The sequence below is a fragment of the Arvicanthis niloticus genome, chromosome 11 (assembly GCF_011762505.2).
Source record: "Arvicanthis niloticus isolate mArvNil1 chromosome 11, mArvNil1.pat.X, whole genome shotgun sequence".
In the NCBI taxonomy this organism is placed as follows: domain Eukaryota; kingdom Metazoa; phylum Chordata; class Mammalia; order Rodentia; family Muridae; genus Arvicanthis; species Arvicanthis niloticus.
In genome coordinates, this window is record NC_047668.1 from 54,913,673 (window position 1) to 54,929,346 (window position 15,674).

The 15,674-nt window shown below is 50.7% G+C and overlaps 1 protein-coding gene and 1 long non-coding RNA gene across 2 annotated transcripts in view; one reads left to right on the forward strand and one right to left on the reverse strand.

Moving 5' to 3' along the window:
- Positions 1–15,674, reverse strand: part of Kcnk3 (potassium two pore domain channel subfamily K member 3) — a 36,207-nt gene that overhangs the window by 3,364 nt on the left and 17,169 nt on the right. The gene's annotated exons all lie outside the window — the stretch shown is intronic.
- The window catches only part of LOC143443891 (uncharacterized), a 32,430-nt gene continuing 16,756 nt past the window's right edge, over positions 1–15,674 (forward strand). The window contains exons 1-2 of the long non-coding RNA XR_013113276.1: positions 1–6,875; positions 11,263–11,323. This is a non-coding gene — a long non-coding RNA (uncharacterized LOC143443891). The remainder of the gene's footprint in view (positions 6,876–11,262; positions 11,324–15,674) is intronic.

Here is a 15,674-nt window from a genome sequence, read left to right on the forward strand (position 1 = left end):
GATCCGGGGAGAGGAGAGAAAGCACAGGATGTGGGGCTGGCCTGGCAGGGGTCCCTCCTCCTTCTCTCCCCACCTTGCAGGCTTTGGATTTACCTTTCCCCCATCCCCCCAATTCTTTCTTTACTAGGGTTTAGATATGTAGCCATGGCTAGCATGGATCTCTGAATCTGTAGACCAGACTGGCTTTGAACTCACCACATTCATCTTCCTGCCTCCACCTTTTAAGTGCTAGGGTAACAGGCTTGCACCACCATGTCTGACGCCACCGGTGGCACCTGGCTATTGAATTTACTTTTCCACATGTGGGCACACCGGTGTCCAGCACTTTGGGCTAACCTTTAGTTTGTAACACTGGAAGCACTCAGATGATGATTCCAGAAGGCTGAGACTTTCCAGGTCAAATTGCCCGGAAGTTTAGCAATCCGAGTTTGAACTTGAATCTGCTTTCTTGAAAACATGAGTGTCTTGTGCCTCTTGGCAGGAGCTGGCTCCTGGTTCTGCTGGCAAGCAGGAGATAATGTATGTGTGTGAACGGCAGATAGTCAGTTGAGAGCTGGCTTTCTGTCTAATATCTGTGGGCTCTGCCATTCTCCCTGTCCTCTGCCGGCCTCCGTGCCCGTGACTATGAGAGCAGGTGTTTGGATGGAATGAATGGCTTCTGACATGGCGATTCAGTGTGGAGGGAGGAAAACTGAGGCACACATAGCTTCATGATGGTTTCCCTGCTGCAGCCAAGGCTTATTGGTGGTGGTGTGGTGGCCACTGGCAACTTGCAATTTCCCTGGGCAGCTGACCTAGCAATGCCCCAACCCTATCCCCACAGCTGAATTAATAAGTTCTCCGGGGTTTCCACCCTGTCTGAGACTGGGGTCTTCTTATGGATTTGGTCCAAAAGTAGGCTCTGTCTGTGTGTGTGAGAATGTCCGTGTGTGTGTGTGTGTGTGTGTGTGTGCACTCCCGTGTGTGCATGTGTGTGCATATGTGTGTGCATGTGTGAGCCTACTCGTGTGTCTGTGTGCATGCTTGTGCCCGTGTGCACTTGCATGCAAGTGTGTACATGTGTGTGCATGTGTGTGAGCACACATGCCTGTGTGTGCACACATGTGTACATGAGGGTGCATGTGTGTGTGCACACGCGCATGCACGTATGTGACATCGCCCTTGGCAAGGCCGGGGTCTCGAGTGTCCTTCAGGTGTGCTCCTATCATCAGCTAGACCGTCTCTATGGTCCTCTCCTCTTCCGCGTTTGTCCTCCACGTTTGTGCTTGTATTCCTCCCATCTGGGAGCCAAGCAGAGTCAGACCCGCCCCTCTGAGCATCAAATGACTATCAAAGCTTCTGCCCTGAGCTGGGTATAGTGTCGCATGCCTGTAACCAGGAAGACTGAGGCAGGAGAATGAGAGTTGGAGAGGCAGTCTGAGCTACGAACCCTTCTCAAAGCAGTAACAACAGCAACATCTTCCTGGAAATCTGAGGCAGGGGCGGGGCGGGGGTGGGGGGGAGGTGAGGAGTCGGGAAGGACCTTGGATGAGAACCAGAAGCCTTGGGCACAAGTTCTGGCTTTATCACTAGTGGTTTTGTGACCTTGAACAAATGACTCTCTTTGATCTTGTCTTGTTATTTGAAAATGAAATCTGTTCTGGTCACGTGCTTCTCCCACCAGACCAGTAAGCATAAACACTTCAGTTTTTATTAAGAGAATTATGAGAACGAAAGAATGTTAGCAGGATTTCCAAGTTTTTTTCTTTTCTGAGTCTTAGGAAATCTCAACCAAACACCACTTCTTCCAGGCAGGCTTCCTGGGTTCCTCCTAGCTGAAAGCGATTAGTGCTTTATTTGGGTAGTTCTGAGAGGCTTATTTATGAACTCCAGGTCTCCCGTATACATAAAGCTAAACATTAACTTGAGGGGAGCCCCAGCGAGCCTATAATGGTCCCCTCAAACTTCTACCTTCCAAGGGAGTCCCAATATACACATCACAACTACATTGCGGACCAGGATATTGTGAGCATTGCCTGTTCAGAGTTCAAATTTTCCCATCTATATAAGACATTTCTGAGCCTTAATTTTTACACCTGTAAAATGGGGCTAATATATTATTTGCAGCAAGGGTGTTGGAAGAATAAGTGAGATAATGTATTGATGCACTTAGCCTAGAGCCTGGTACATCTCAAATGCCCAACAATAACACTCTGATTAATAATGAAGGAGGTGGCAGAGTACTCTCACGTTTCCAAGAGATTGACGACTTGGGAGCAGCTGCATTCCAGTGGAGGCACCTCTGCCAGCCTAGGGCCGGCCCTTAGGATTCTAAAGCTCGGAGAGGTCTGGGAACAGATGTTTGTGGGGTGAAGGCTTCAAGACTGTCCTTAGAATGGCTTCCCTGCCCCCACTGTAGCATCTAGCCAGTGGTCGTGTCTCTTCTGCCAGGGCTGTGCAGTTGAGCCGTGGTACCTAGGCTGCCTGCACCCCTGTGGAGTGAGAACAGATTGTGCATGCCAGCTCGGCCCCACAGTCATACCACAACTCACCTCGACAGCTGGGCATGCCACCAGCTAGTGCAACATCTCATCCTGTCCTTTCCTGTCCCCCAGACCAGCACCACACGGTGTATGGATCCCCCACTCCTCTCTAGATATGACACTGGGGTCAGAGCTCTACACAGAGCATACAGCATGGTTATGGCCCCAGCTGTGTGACCCTGGGCAAATCTCTTTCTGTCTCTGGTCTCATTTGCTTTGTCTGTACTTGGGGTCCAGGCCCATGCCCTAAGCACTTGTCCAGATCTGCCTCTGGAAGTGAAGGAGACAAATGGGGAAGCTTTCTGGAGTCTGTGGAGTATTCAACTGTGAGAGGCCTTTGGAGAATCATCTGAAAACACAGACTCCTCTGTGTGTGTGTGTGTGTGTGTGTGTGTGTGTGTGTGTGTGTAGCCATCCGTAGCCACCCCCATAGGAAGGAACCCTTCCAAAGCACCTGTCTAGCCCTCACCAGCTTGCTCTGGGTTCCATTAAAGACTACTGCTCTTTAGGAAAACCCAGGGCCCACCTGCCTAGCTTCCTTCAAAACAGCTCTCTTGCTCTGCCCTGCTGGCTATAGCCCTCAGGCGCTGCCCTGGATCCTCACCTGGCACCCAGAAGTGCCCCTACCTCCCCCACAGCACTTTCCCCCTTCACCCTTCTGCTTCTGTTCAGCTCTCCACCTCCGAGGGGGGAGCAGTACTCAGAGTCTACCTTTAGTCATAAGTACACCCCCAACTTGATAACTCACAAATTGAGTGACTCATCCAGGCCTGACCAGAGGCTCCTACCAGGGGCAGAGCCAATGCTTGACCTCTGCAGGGCAGATGGCCAGGCTGGCCCTCACTCCCTACCACAAGCCAGGCTCACTAATCAGAACACTTACCCTTAGAATAAACTTTTAACTTTGCCCTCACGAACAACCCCCAAGGTCACTCTTGTGACTTGTGACTGACTGTTTTGTGGCTGGAGTGGAGAAGCCTTGGAGGGTCCTTTTGAGTTGGCTATGGCCCCCAGGCATTTCTCACTCTATTCATGCCAGTGCCACGTCAGGAGGGGAAACTGAGGCTTAGAGAGAAGCACATTCCATGTGAAGCCTCAGCGGCAGGCACTATCTTGAGCCAGCTGAGGCATCAGTGGGAAGAGGAAGATGCCCTGGAGACAGACGCTTTTCATCTTGGGGCTGAGGGTGAGCATTCCCTTTGTCTGTCTTACTGTCACTGGATGAAAGGGCAAAGAAGCCACGAGGACCTGCTGACGTGGGTGCCTAGCTTGGAGGACTGCCAGCTAGGGTGGAGCCAGTCCCCAGGGACCCTGGACTTCTGGGAAGTCACCGGGAGTTTGGCCAACACTGTACCCCTGCAGCAGGGCGGCAGCCTGCCTAGTTTGGCTTTGCAAGGGAGAAGGTAAAAAGAATTACCCATTGCTGCCTCCTTAAGTCTCTGCTTGGGGGCAGGGCTCCGCTAGTCCCTCTGGGCACCAGCACACACAGGGGCTGTTCTCTGAGGCTGATTCTTTTTGGGTACCCTCTCCCAGCACCTGTTGGGCCAAACAGCCAGAACTCATATCCTGAGCACAGACTCTGGCGGCTGCCTCTCTGAGCCCTCACTAGGGCCGTCCCTGTCTTCTCTCTGTCTCCCGTCCGGAATCTATCGCAGATGGAGACAGAGGTTCTTACTAATCATTTGGTCCAGTCTTGGGGTTTTACAGATAAGTCACAGAGGAGCAGAGTGGCTTGCTCAAGGCCTAGGGGTGGTAACAACATGACGATATAGCCAAGGATTCTAGATAATGAAGCCAGCATCCAGGCTGCTGTTGTACCTGTTCAGGTATGGCCGAAGCTCTAACCACTCATTCAGTCAGAGCTAGTGATTCCTCATAGGAAGTGACTTAGATCATCGGAGATGGGGCTGGGCACAGAAGCCACTAGGAACAGCAAGGCAGCTCAGTGGGTAAAGGCATTTGCTGCCAAGCCTATGGCCTGAATTGATTCCTAGGAGATTCCACAATTTCCTCTGACCTCCACAATATACCATAGAATATGTGCACAGTCACCCAGATACACAGTCACACACAGAGACAGACATACAAACATACAGACATACACAGACACAGTCACACACACACAGACATACACAGAGTCACATATACAGACACACACAGTCACACACATAGACACATACATACACTCTCTAAATAAATAAATGGAATAAAAAATCTCTTTTAAAAATTCAACAGAGGAAGCTGTGGCTGGACATAAATGTTAATTATTAGTATAAATATTTTAGGGTAGCAAGAAACTAAACAACAGCATTAAAAGCCTCAGGCCTCCATTCTCTTATCTTCCTGGTGTCAGGAACTCAGCCACTGGTTGTAGCTCTGGCTTCCAGAGACCTGGGGGGCCCCAAGGGGTTGTGTTTGGCCCTCCCTCTTCCTGGTCTCTTCTCCCAGTGGCCTGGCTCTTTCTACTTGAAGCAGAATTCTAAGCACTTGGTAATAGCCTGGTCTTGGCCACCTGCTCCCCACTGGCCTTGGGAGCGTGTTAGCCTGCCTGCCTCCTACCCTTGGCCTAGCTGGCCCCAAGGTGGGCCCCTGGCCATGTCCTCGAGTGGAGCCAAGTGTGTGGAGCTGGAGTCCGGCAGGCAGGAGGCTGGGGTCTGCCCTGAGCTTGGCTGTTACTAGCTTTGTGTCTTGGGTTATCCCTTCCCATCCCTGGTTCCTACCCTGCCATTTTTCACTGTCCTGAACACCTTTTAGTAGTTTCTCTGTTCACCCACCCACTCACAGGATCAAAGCTCCCATTTGTGAAGTGTTGATCAAACACAGTATTTTACTACATGGATCAGGCGCCAAGGTGATGACTGTTAAGACTCTAATTAGTTTATTTCCCCCATCAAAATCAATTAAGAGCACACCTGTCAATCAGAAACTTGAAATTAGCATGGGATACTTGATTCTGTGAGACCGAATCAACTATCCTTATATGTTGGAAATGCTGCAGATAGGTAGGGAATCTGCAGTTCAGTGAAGCAGACAGCACACAGGCTCCATAGCCAAACAGCTCTTAAACTTGGCCAGGCTTGGTAACCCTTTGAGCCTCGAGTTTCTCATCTGTGAAATGGGTACAGTGAAGTATCGACCTCATGGGAGATTTGGTGAACTACTAGATTTGAAATGTGAATGTGAATATATTTGGGTCCCCAAGATTGCATGATCATTAAAGTCCACCGCCCCACTAACATCCTATAATCAGTGTTTAGTGACTTTAATTTCCTCAGATACCAGATCAGTGGTATGTTAAGGGTTGGATGAGAAAAAGATTGTTTGACTCAATTAAATTGGGGGAAAATAGGGACTACAAAGAATTTTTCATCATGTGATTTAAGTGTCATAGGGCTGTACCCGCCCATATTCTCATGAATAGCTGGGAGAATGTGTTATGTTTCTCATGTAGAACATTTTTCTCACAGTGCTTATTGCGAAGTGAGGATTCCTCTGAGCATGGTTTGGGAAGCCCTCCTCTGTCACATCAAGAACTTCTGAGGCCCTTCTTCCAGGTCTTTCTCTGACTCTGGGTCTCTGAGCCCCATCTCTGGGCAGATTAGAAGAACGTTGGCAGTTTCTGCCTGTACCCTGTCTCCCAGCAGACCCGCTTATCTAGAGTAAATATGGCTCTGGCCAGGGCTAATGTTTGTCCCAGGGGGAAGATGAATGAGGTGACCTGTGGTCTGAGACACCCGAAGGCTTTGCACACTGGGTTGATGTTGGAAATAGGGGGAGGGGATGGCCTGAGGGTGCCGCCTTGGCTTGTTGAGCAGAAGGAAGGCAGTGTGGGCTCTGGGGAAGGTCCACTCCAGCAGGTTGGAGAAGGGATATCAGAAGGAAAGTAGACAGGAGCAGTCAGGCTTGAGCCATAGGTGCCTGGAAAAAAAATCCCTGGGGACTGTGCCCCTCAGAGCTAGAAGTCTGGGGACCATAGCAATGTGGAAACAGGACCAGAATGGGTGCATGAGAGCATCTGAGGTGGAAGGACATCTGGCACTGGTACCCAGGCCCTGCTCTGAGGGGAAGGGAAGGGTGGCTGGTCCAGCAGACATTGCAGAGAGTGCAGATGACCTTCCAATCTCTGGAAGACCCAGTCAGGCAGCATCCTGTCTAAGAAGCTCCTAGGGCTTCCTCTAAGCACAGGAAGGGCCTCCCTCTACCTTGCTCACAGCCTCCTTTCTGTCCACTCTTTCCACAGAGGAGTCTGCAGGGCTCAGACCGTGGTGAGTCCCCTTGGTGTCACGCACAGGACCTGGTTGGGGCTGGCCATCATCACTTGCTGTTCTACATGGAAGGCCAGAGTTCTAGAAGGTAAGGCTCTGGAGTCTGTGCAGTGATGGTGACCCCCAAATTCTTCCTCCCCTCCCCAAATTCCTAATTGCAAGGAAAGGTGGCCATCTCAGGATTTTTTGCTGACTCGTAGCTCTGGCTCTTTCTTGTATACCCCTTCCCTCTTCGAAATGAGGCCAACTCTAGGCCCTAAAATAATCCCACTGCTGTAGGCCTGGCTCAGCCCACAGCTAGGTCTGCGAAGGCACCAGGACTCTAGGGAGTTGGGTGGGGGTGGGGATAAACATGGAGAACTGGGTCTGGGGTTTGTCACCCTCTGGGCCAGAACTCCTGGAAGGACAGTTCTGTAACAAGGCACCCATCTCTTCTCTCTCCCTTGCCCCTTCCCAGGGCCTCTTTGTTCCATCTTGTCTCCATTTTCTGCCCCTGCCCTCCACCCTACAGCACCAGCTCTCACACTGCCCATTCCTGACTTCCTGGCTTTCCCCTCTTTCTTGAGCTGTCTTGCACCCCACAGGTGTCTAGTGCCTGGGGACCTCTTATGCAGAAGAGCTCTGGTGCCCCACCCCCAGCCTCCCAGGCTCATGCAGAATGGGGGAGTTGAGAGGGAGGGTGCTGGTGTCATGGAAAATCCCTGCAGCAGCCAAGGTCAGTGTTTGCAGACACAGTCTGGCCTGCAGCCAGGCCTGCTTGAGGGCTCAGCTCCTTTGGGCCACCCCCAGCCCCAGGCTAGCTTTGTGCAAGGGCCTCATAGGTCTAGAGCAGAGGTCTTTCAAGCAGGGGTCTTAGGAGGGGTCTGTGCTGCAGTGTGGGCCATTGGGTGGCTCAACATGCCCATTTTACAGAGGAGTAAACTAAGTCCTAGAGGGAAGCAGAGGACCAGAGCTACACAAGTCTCTGACAGAGTGAGGACTAGAATATCCTACCCTATCCTCTTGGCCTCCCCCAATGCTGCAGAGGGAGCAGCTTTGTTCATTCCACCAGGACAAGGAACAGTAAATGCAAAACTTAACAGTGCCCTTCAACTCAAGGGTAACTTGCAGTTGGGCTACATCAAGGTTGGGGAATATGGACAGGAGAGGTAGACCAGATAACCAAACTGAAGTCCTTGATCTCAAGACACTTCCACATGAAAGTAAATCAGATGAAACCTTTAAGTGGAACCCTTTAAAGGTTCAGTGTTTTCCCCAAAGTAGAGATAATTATAACACTCACTACTGAGAGCAATGACAGAGTTGGCCAGCTTGGGGAGTGACTGAGGTGGGGGCAGAATGAGGGATGGAGGTAAAGAGCCCTAGCTGGGGTATCAGGAGGACTTTAAGGAGGTGGTATTTGTCCTAACTTCTGAAGGGAAGAAGGAAGAGACAGGGTTCCCACAGGTGGCTGTTGAAGCGAAGATATACAGGAAGAAACACTAGAGGCAGAGAAAATGGCCCCGGTGATGCTGTCATCAATGAGCGGGGACCAGCAGATGCTCCCAGAAAAGCATTTGCACATACAACAGCAAGCTCCTTAGAAATGCCTCAACCCGGGACCCTGTGGTACCACTTCTAGGAATCTCTGCTGGGAAAATAACCAGAGGTTGGAGCAAAGATTTATGAACACGGATGTTTATAGCAGCATTTTCATTGTGAAAAATTGTAAACACTCCAAATGGTCGCCAATAGGCTTTAGTTAAACATATTAAGGTATATTTATGGGGTGGAATATTGTGCAGCCATTAAAGTGCTACTCCTGAGGAGTCTCTTAATTACATAGAAAACCACTGTATTATGTCAAAACCAGTAAGCACAATGCTTTCTGTATGGTGGGATCATATCCTAAATCTATGAAGACAAAAAGTGCATCTGCATAAACACCGGGAAAGAGCAAGTGGGGCAGCTTAAAGCTCGCAGAGTTTACCCATGAATAATGAGCTTATTATTGATTTTAATTTTCTTTTCATACAGTTTTACATGTTCTACAGAAACAATCCATTAATATTATTACTGTTATTATTATTTATAGTACTAAGGATTGATCTAAGGGTTGTGCACTTGCTCTACCACTGAGTTCTATCCTCAACCCTCTCTTACTTTTAGAGGTAGAAACACATTAATAATAACAACAATAGTAATTTATATTATTATTAGGTAGGGTCTTAGCACATTGTTCAGACTGGCCTGGGTCACCCAGGTTCAAGGGATCCTTCTGTCCCAGCCTCCTGAGTGCTGGGCCTAGCAGCACACACCACTGTGTGGGCTTAGTCAAAATGATAGAAATAGTAACAATAAATAAATAAATAAAAATAAATAAATAAATAAATAAATAGTAACTAACAATAACGAAATCTTCCTGGTGTTTTTGCAGCAGGAAGTTGGAATGAGAAGTGAGAGTTGTTTTGGTGGGCAAGGGTTAACCTGTGCAGCGCTCAGGAGCAAGAATCCTACCTGGAAGGCAGTGGGGAGCCCTCCTGCTTAGCAGGCTGCTCCTGCTTAGGAAAGGCACAAATGCCTAAGGAGTCAGCATTAGGAGTTTCCTCACATCCTTGGGTGGAGATGGTGTGGGCATGGCAGTGGGAGACTGAGAGCAGCAGGCTTCATTAGGGGTCCTTAGTGTAGCCTGGTTGACAAGTGTTAGAGGGTAAGGGAAAGCTCATGGGCGCAGGAAGGATGGCAAAAGGGAAAGGAGGGGGGAGGGAGGAGATGGGATGGATTGGGGTGTGGGGTGTCCTTGCATTCAGGGCTAAACTGTAAGGTCCCTGGCAGGGGCCTTTGAAACGTTTGTCCTTATGCCCCCCTCACCCTTGGGAGGCAGCTTGGGACAGAGCTCCCTCTGAATGGATCTCTGAGGTTGGATCAGGTTGGAGACGGAGGCTGGATGTAGTGTGAGGCTCTGGGAATCACTGCTGTATGGAAGGACAGATACCCTGGGGATCCATCTTAGGGCAGCCACTGTACCAGGAGCCACGCAGGCCTCTGATCTGTGTCTTTATGGCCAGATGGACAGCTGTACTGGATGGTCACAGGCAAAAGACCCTGGTCCTCCCTGGGCTCTGCGAGTGCCTTTTATGGGCTATGAAGAGGAGATGGTCTTGGGCCCCTTAGCATCTAAGGTTCTGGACTTTTGGAGGAGCCACAACTTCTAGCCTTAAACCAGAGAGAGAGAGAGAGAGAGAGAGAGAGAGAGAGAGAGAGAGAGAGAGAGAGAGAGAGAGAGAGAGGTGGTCTCAGCAACAGTCAGCTAAGGGTGCCCAAAGCAATGACCGGGCCTCTGGCTGCACATCAGGCCACAGTCAGCATAGCTCAGTGCACAGGAGAGATGAGAGTCTGAATGAGCCTGCCTGGCTCAGCTTTGAGTAGTAACAGACCCTGAATTGTGGTAGGGAGGGTGGGGGGAAGATGAAGGAGTTGGGAGTGGGGTGGGGTGGTATTAGTGGAGGGGGGCAGCCAGAGGCCCAAATCCCAAATTCCGGCTTTCTGTGCCATCCCTAGATAGCTTCCCCTCACAGCAGAGTCAGGGGGAGGCAGTTGCCAAGACAGGCTAGAACATTTGAGAAGTTATGTCCAGTCCCAGGTCTCTTACTGCTTGCCGAACCCCAAGGCACCCAGATTTCTATTCCCACTCCTTCTAGTCTTACAGACTTGTCTTCAGGGCCCCCAAGTCTCTTCTTCTCCTGCCCAATTGCTCCAGATACTTTCTAGTCATATCTCACTTTGGTCTCTCTGGTTTCTGGGGCTTTGGAGGGTCAGGTGGTAACTTGCACATTCTCAGTGACTCAGACCTGGGGATAGCACTGGACCCAGCCTACATTTATTGAGCATTCGTGTTTCAGGGCTTCACACACACACAGACACACAGACACACAGACACACAGACACAGACAGACACAGACAGACAGACAGACAGACAGACAGACAGACACACACACACACACACACACACACACACACACACTCCCATGCACACATATTCATTTCCGGAATCTTGCGAGCTATGAATTATCTCCACTTCATAGATGAGAAGACAGAGGCATGGGAAATTTCCATAACACACACACAGCTAGTGAATGGCAGTCAAGGGACACGGTCGGGCCTGGCACCATGGGCAGTCTAGCTGATGGTCATGGATTGTGAGTTCTGGAAGGCAGTTGACCAGGATTTCCAGGGAACCAACTAAGCTGAAGGGCTGGATAATTTGTCAAGGCCATTCAGATCAGTGGCAGAGCAGGTCTTCCTGGGCCACATACCTTTCTGTTTCTTGTATCAGTGACCTCCTGCTCTTCTGGGGTCAAGGATCAGAGTTCATGAGACATCTAAATGGGACCTTCATGAACTCTCCTCTATAGTTTCTGGGGGAAGTAGCAGCAAGCACAATTAGCAAGTGCTAATAATTATGTCTACAACAACTCTTCCTTCTTCCTCTCCAGCTCTGCCCACCTGCAGTGGGCCTGGGCTGCTCCACCAGCCTGAACCAGCGAGCAAGAGGAGGTAGGTTGATATTGTTGGGGGAATCTCAGTGTCAGTTCTGGAAGAAGACACTGACCTCTGGCAGAGGAAGCCTGGGCACCTGGGGAGGCTGGGCAAGAAGCAGGCACCCCAGAAGGCCGTGATGCTTTGCCAATCTCAAGAATGTCAGGTGGAAAATTGGGATGACAAGCATGGCTTTGTCCCCTTAGCCTGCTGTAATTGATTAGTTGAGCTGACCGACATTCCTTTAGCACCTATGACTTTGTACCAGGCACTTGACTAAGTGCTGAGGAGGGATGCAGAGATGGGACAGCCAAGTTGTGCTTTCTGAGAACAGACTGGCCAGAGTGCCAGAGGCAGGAAGAAACCAAAGCGGAGAGCTGCCTTGGGAAGCTCCGGGTGGGTGCCAGGGATGGGGACCCATCCCCTGAAGGTGGGACCAGGAAGACAAGGCAGGGAGTTAGATGTCAAAGCACCTTTGCCAACTTCTAGTGGCTGGTCAGTGTTTGAGGCCACTCTCTGCCTCTGCTTCCTTTCTTGTTATTTTGGTTTATTTTGCTACTTACCATTAAAAAATAATTTAACTGTAGAACAGTTTTGGGTGGACAGAATGTCTGTGATGACCACTTGCCGGCTCTGACTTCTTTCAGCAACTCTCTGGTGTTGTGGGGAGCTGGTTGTGGCACATCCCACAGGTCTCACATTGCCTTCTTTAAGAAGCCCCCTCCTGCTCTCAGCCCCCTCCCCGGACCGCCCCTTACCCCACCCTTCCCCTAGGATTAAAGCTGCTCTTACTTCACACTGCCTGTCTTATGGGAGGCATTGGGCCCTTAGCACAGTGTGGCCCTGAACACTCAAGCCTTGGAGAGGTGGTTAGGGTCCAGGCATGGCCTGGATTCTACTTCCTGCCTTCCCTTCTGAGCAGCCGATTTTGGGATTACAGCTGGGGATGCAGAGGGTGGGATGTAAGAAGGAGATGAAGGAAGCCCATTGACCAGAACATGGCCTGGGTGTGATGGCTTATTTTAACTGTCAACATGACTCAATCTAGAATCATTTGAGAAGAGAGTCTACCTGAAGAGTTTGTTTAGATCAGGTTGTTGTTTGGGTATGTTTGTGTGTGTGTGTGTGTGTGGGGGGTTGTCTTGATTCCTTTGACTGAGGTAGGAAGACTCACCCATTGTGGGTGACACCATTCCCTGGGCTTGGGGCCCAGACTGTATAAATGTAAATGGGTTGAGTGCAAGCAAACACACATACATTCATTTCTCTCTGCTCATGACTGTGGGTGTGATGTGGCCAGCTGCTCCAAGTCCCTGAAGCGATGGACTATAACCTGAAACAGTGCACTAAAATAAATACTTTGTCCCTTTGTGCTTTTTCAGGGGAACAGAAATGAAACTAAGACTCCAGGGTTTTCTGCCCTCAGCGCCAGGGAAGCAGGTACTCTCTGTCAGCTCCTCTGCTTCTCCCCATGACTCTCTGGCCAGTACCTGTTCTGTCCTGATGAGTAAATTGCAAAAGGCTCAGAGACGTAAAATACTCAAAGAAGTTTTTGTGTAAAGGGGGACAAGATTAGGATTCAGCCTTAGCCTTTGGTGTCTTTGGTACACACACACACACACACACACACACACACACACACACACACACACATTTGTTTATTGTCTTTATGGGTACACTGTAACCATCTTCAGACACACCAGAAGAAGGCACCAAATCCCATCACAGATGGTTATGAGCCACCATGTGGTTGCTGGGAATTAAACTCAGGACCTCTGGAAGAGCAGTCAGTGTTCTTAACCTCTGAGCCATCTCTCCAGCCCAGCAGACCTATGTTAAGCCCCTCACAGCAGAGCTCAATAACTGAAATACTTGATCTGAGAGCCCTAGCACCCTGTGTATGGTCGGTGCTCAAATCACATGATGCTGGAAGAGACAGTACTGTTCTCTCCTGTGCTTGGTCCCTGCTCTCTGCCTCTGAGGAACCCACAACTCGGAGGCCACTAGGGCCTTCCTTCCAGAGAGCAGCCCCTGGAATTTTTCTATGGAAACCCCAAGAGGTTTCAGTGTGGCCCTGAGGCAGACAGAGCTGGAGGTGAGGGTCTGGGGTGGTGGTGGAGGGCAGGTACCAGGAGGGCCAGAAGAGGCCATCTGTGGAGGACTCGGTGGGGCCTCTGCCCTTTCCTACCTCTTTGGAATGGTCCTTCCTACAACAAGCCCTGTTTAGGGAGAATCTAGGCTAGCTCTCCTTTTAATGTTATCTGGCCCAGGACACAGTGAATTGGAGAAGGGTGGGTCACCAAATCCGAGAAGACATATACTATCTATATATTAAGGTGTAGGCTCTCAAGAACTGGATTGAGGGGCTGGGTAAGTTTTGAGTTAGCTGAGCTGCAAGGTAATGAAGATTTGTGGTCCAGCTGAGGCCACAGTGAGGCAAAAGCAGAAGCAAGTCAGAATTGTGGGTAGAGGAACCAGAGGTGGCTGAACACATTAGAGACAGGGGTAGCTCAGGCTGGACAGTGGAGGGAGGCCTGGCTCTGGCTGCTGGCCTTTGATCCTAGATAAAAGCTAGCACTTCTTTGTGGAAGTTCTCTTGCTTGCCTTGCTCCAACAAGGCACTGGCTAAGTTCCAGGCCCTACAGATGGAAGGCCTAGCCCTACACTCTACATCCTGGGTGCCCTGCATGTTGAGCACATCAGAGAAGGCCTGGACAGATTTCTGGAGACCCACAAAGGCTGTATATAGCACTGTACAGCGGGAACATTCCAGTCCCACTGCTCTGTAGCCCTGTGAAGCCCCTGGGCTGGGGCAGTGTCCATCCTACGGCTGGGAGGAGGGGGGGAAGGAGCCCTGGAAAGGTCAGTTTCTCCCTAATGGGGGCATGTCCTCCTGACACACAACACTGCATCTTTGGTCCAATCTTACTAGGCAACTGAATGACCCTAGGGTTGGAAAGGCTCTGTGGGAAGGATCAAGGTCCGGCATGCAGTGGTGGAGAATCTTAAGACACAGGAGATGTTATTAGTATATCTGCTATCTTTTTTTTCCCCAGCACAGCTCCTAGTTGCCACTCCCCACTCAAATCTTCCTCATCCCTTGAATTTACACAATACAGTGAAAAGGTACAGGTCCAGTACACAGGCTGTAAATCTCAGATCCAGCACTCTCCTCTCTGGACCTTCCACTTCCTGAATGCCATAAAACCCCAAGCTAGTCCGCACCCCGGGGTTCCTGCCAGCTTTGTCTTGGAGCACAGCTCTTCCCTGAGCACTTGTTCACAGCGTGGTTCCAGCCTGGAGTCCCTCCTGGATCGCCTCTGTCCTCCCAGATTAGATATGGAGCTGCTTCTTCTGGCACACCTTTCCTTGTCCCCTAGCTGATAGAAGGGCGCCTTCTGTCTTCCCCGCTCTCTGCCAGCCAGTGAGATGTGGGTGGACGCAGGTCCTTCTCATGCTGGTCCACTGCACCCAGTGTCTATGGCAGAATCCCAGCAGATGCATGGAGGCCAGTCTTGATGGATGGCCTGGGGACGGGGAGAGGCCTTGGGGCATCCTTTCTCTATCACCTGCTCTCTACTTTCCTTCCTGGTCATGGCTAGTGGCCCAGACAGCACTGGGCTGGCAGGGAATTCGGGAGCAGATGCCAGGAGCTGTGAAAGGAGGCTTTTCTTAGGCTCAGCACCCTCCCCAGGGCTCAGGAGCTCAGATGGTGGAGGCTGGCGTTGCGCCTGGGAGGAGAGGGACTCCAGGCAACAGGGACTTTGGCCTGCAGCAGCTGCTGGAACCTTCTTTCCCCCTGAGCCAGTCTGCAGATGTGGGAGCCTCACCCTCAACATTCACTCATGCATGTACACACACACACACACACACACACACACACACACACACACACACAAACACACCGCAGCACATTGCCTGCCTCCATGTGACCTCTTAGGGTGACTCTGTCCACCATTCAGGGCAGAGTGCAAGAACCAGATGAGCTACAAGCAGAAAACGGGCAACAAAACGGGAGAGGAGTCCTTTTTGGAACTGCTGCTGTTCCCTCCCTCAGTACCTCTACTTGAAGGCCATGAGGGGTTGGGGCTTCTTCCTCCCCTAAGTCCCCTCTTTCAGTCCAAGGGGACCCAGGCTCTTCTGAGAGGCTCTACTCTATGGAACCACACTCCATTCACCCCTATGCCCCGTTGCAAATGCTCCTATGCAGAAGGGGGTGGCAGGGCTCTGGCTTCTCCCTCTCAGTCCCTGTTTGGAGACAGTGCCTTTCACAAAGATCCCAGAGGCAGGCAGTCATCCTCAGTCCAACTCACTCAGCCTCACCACTCTCTGACCCCTGCTCTCCTGGCCTTCCCAATGACCTCCACTA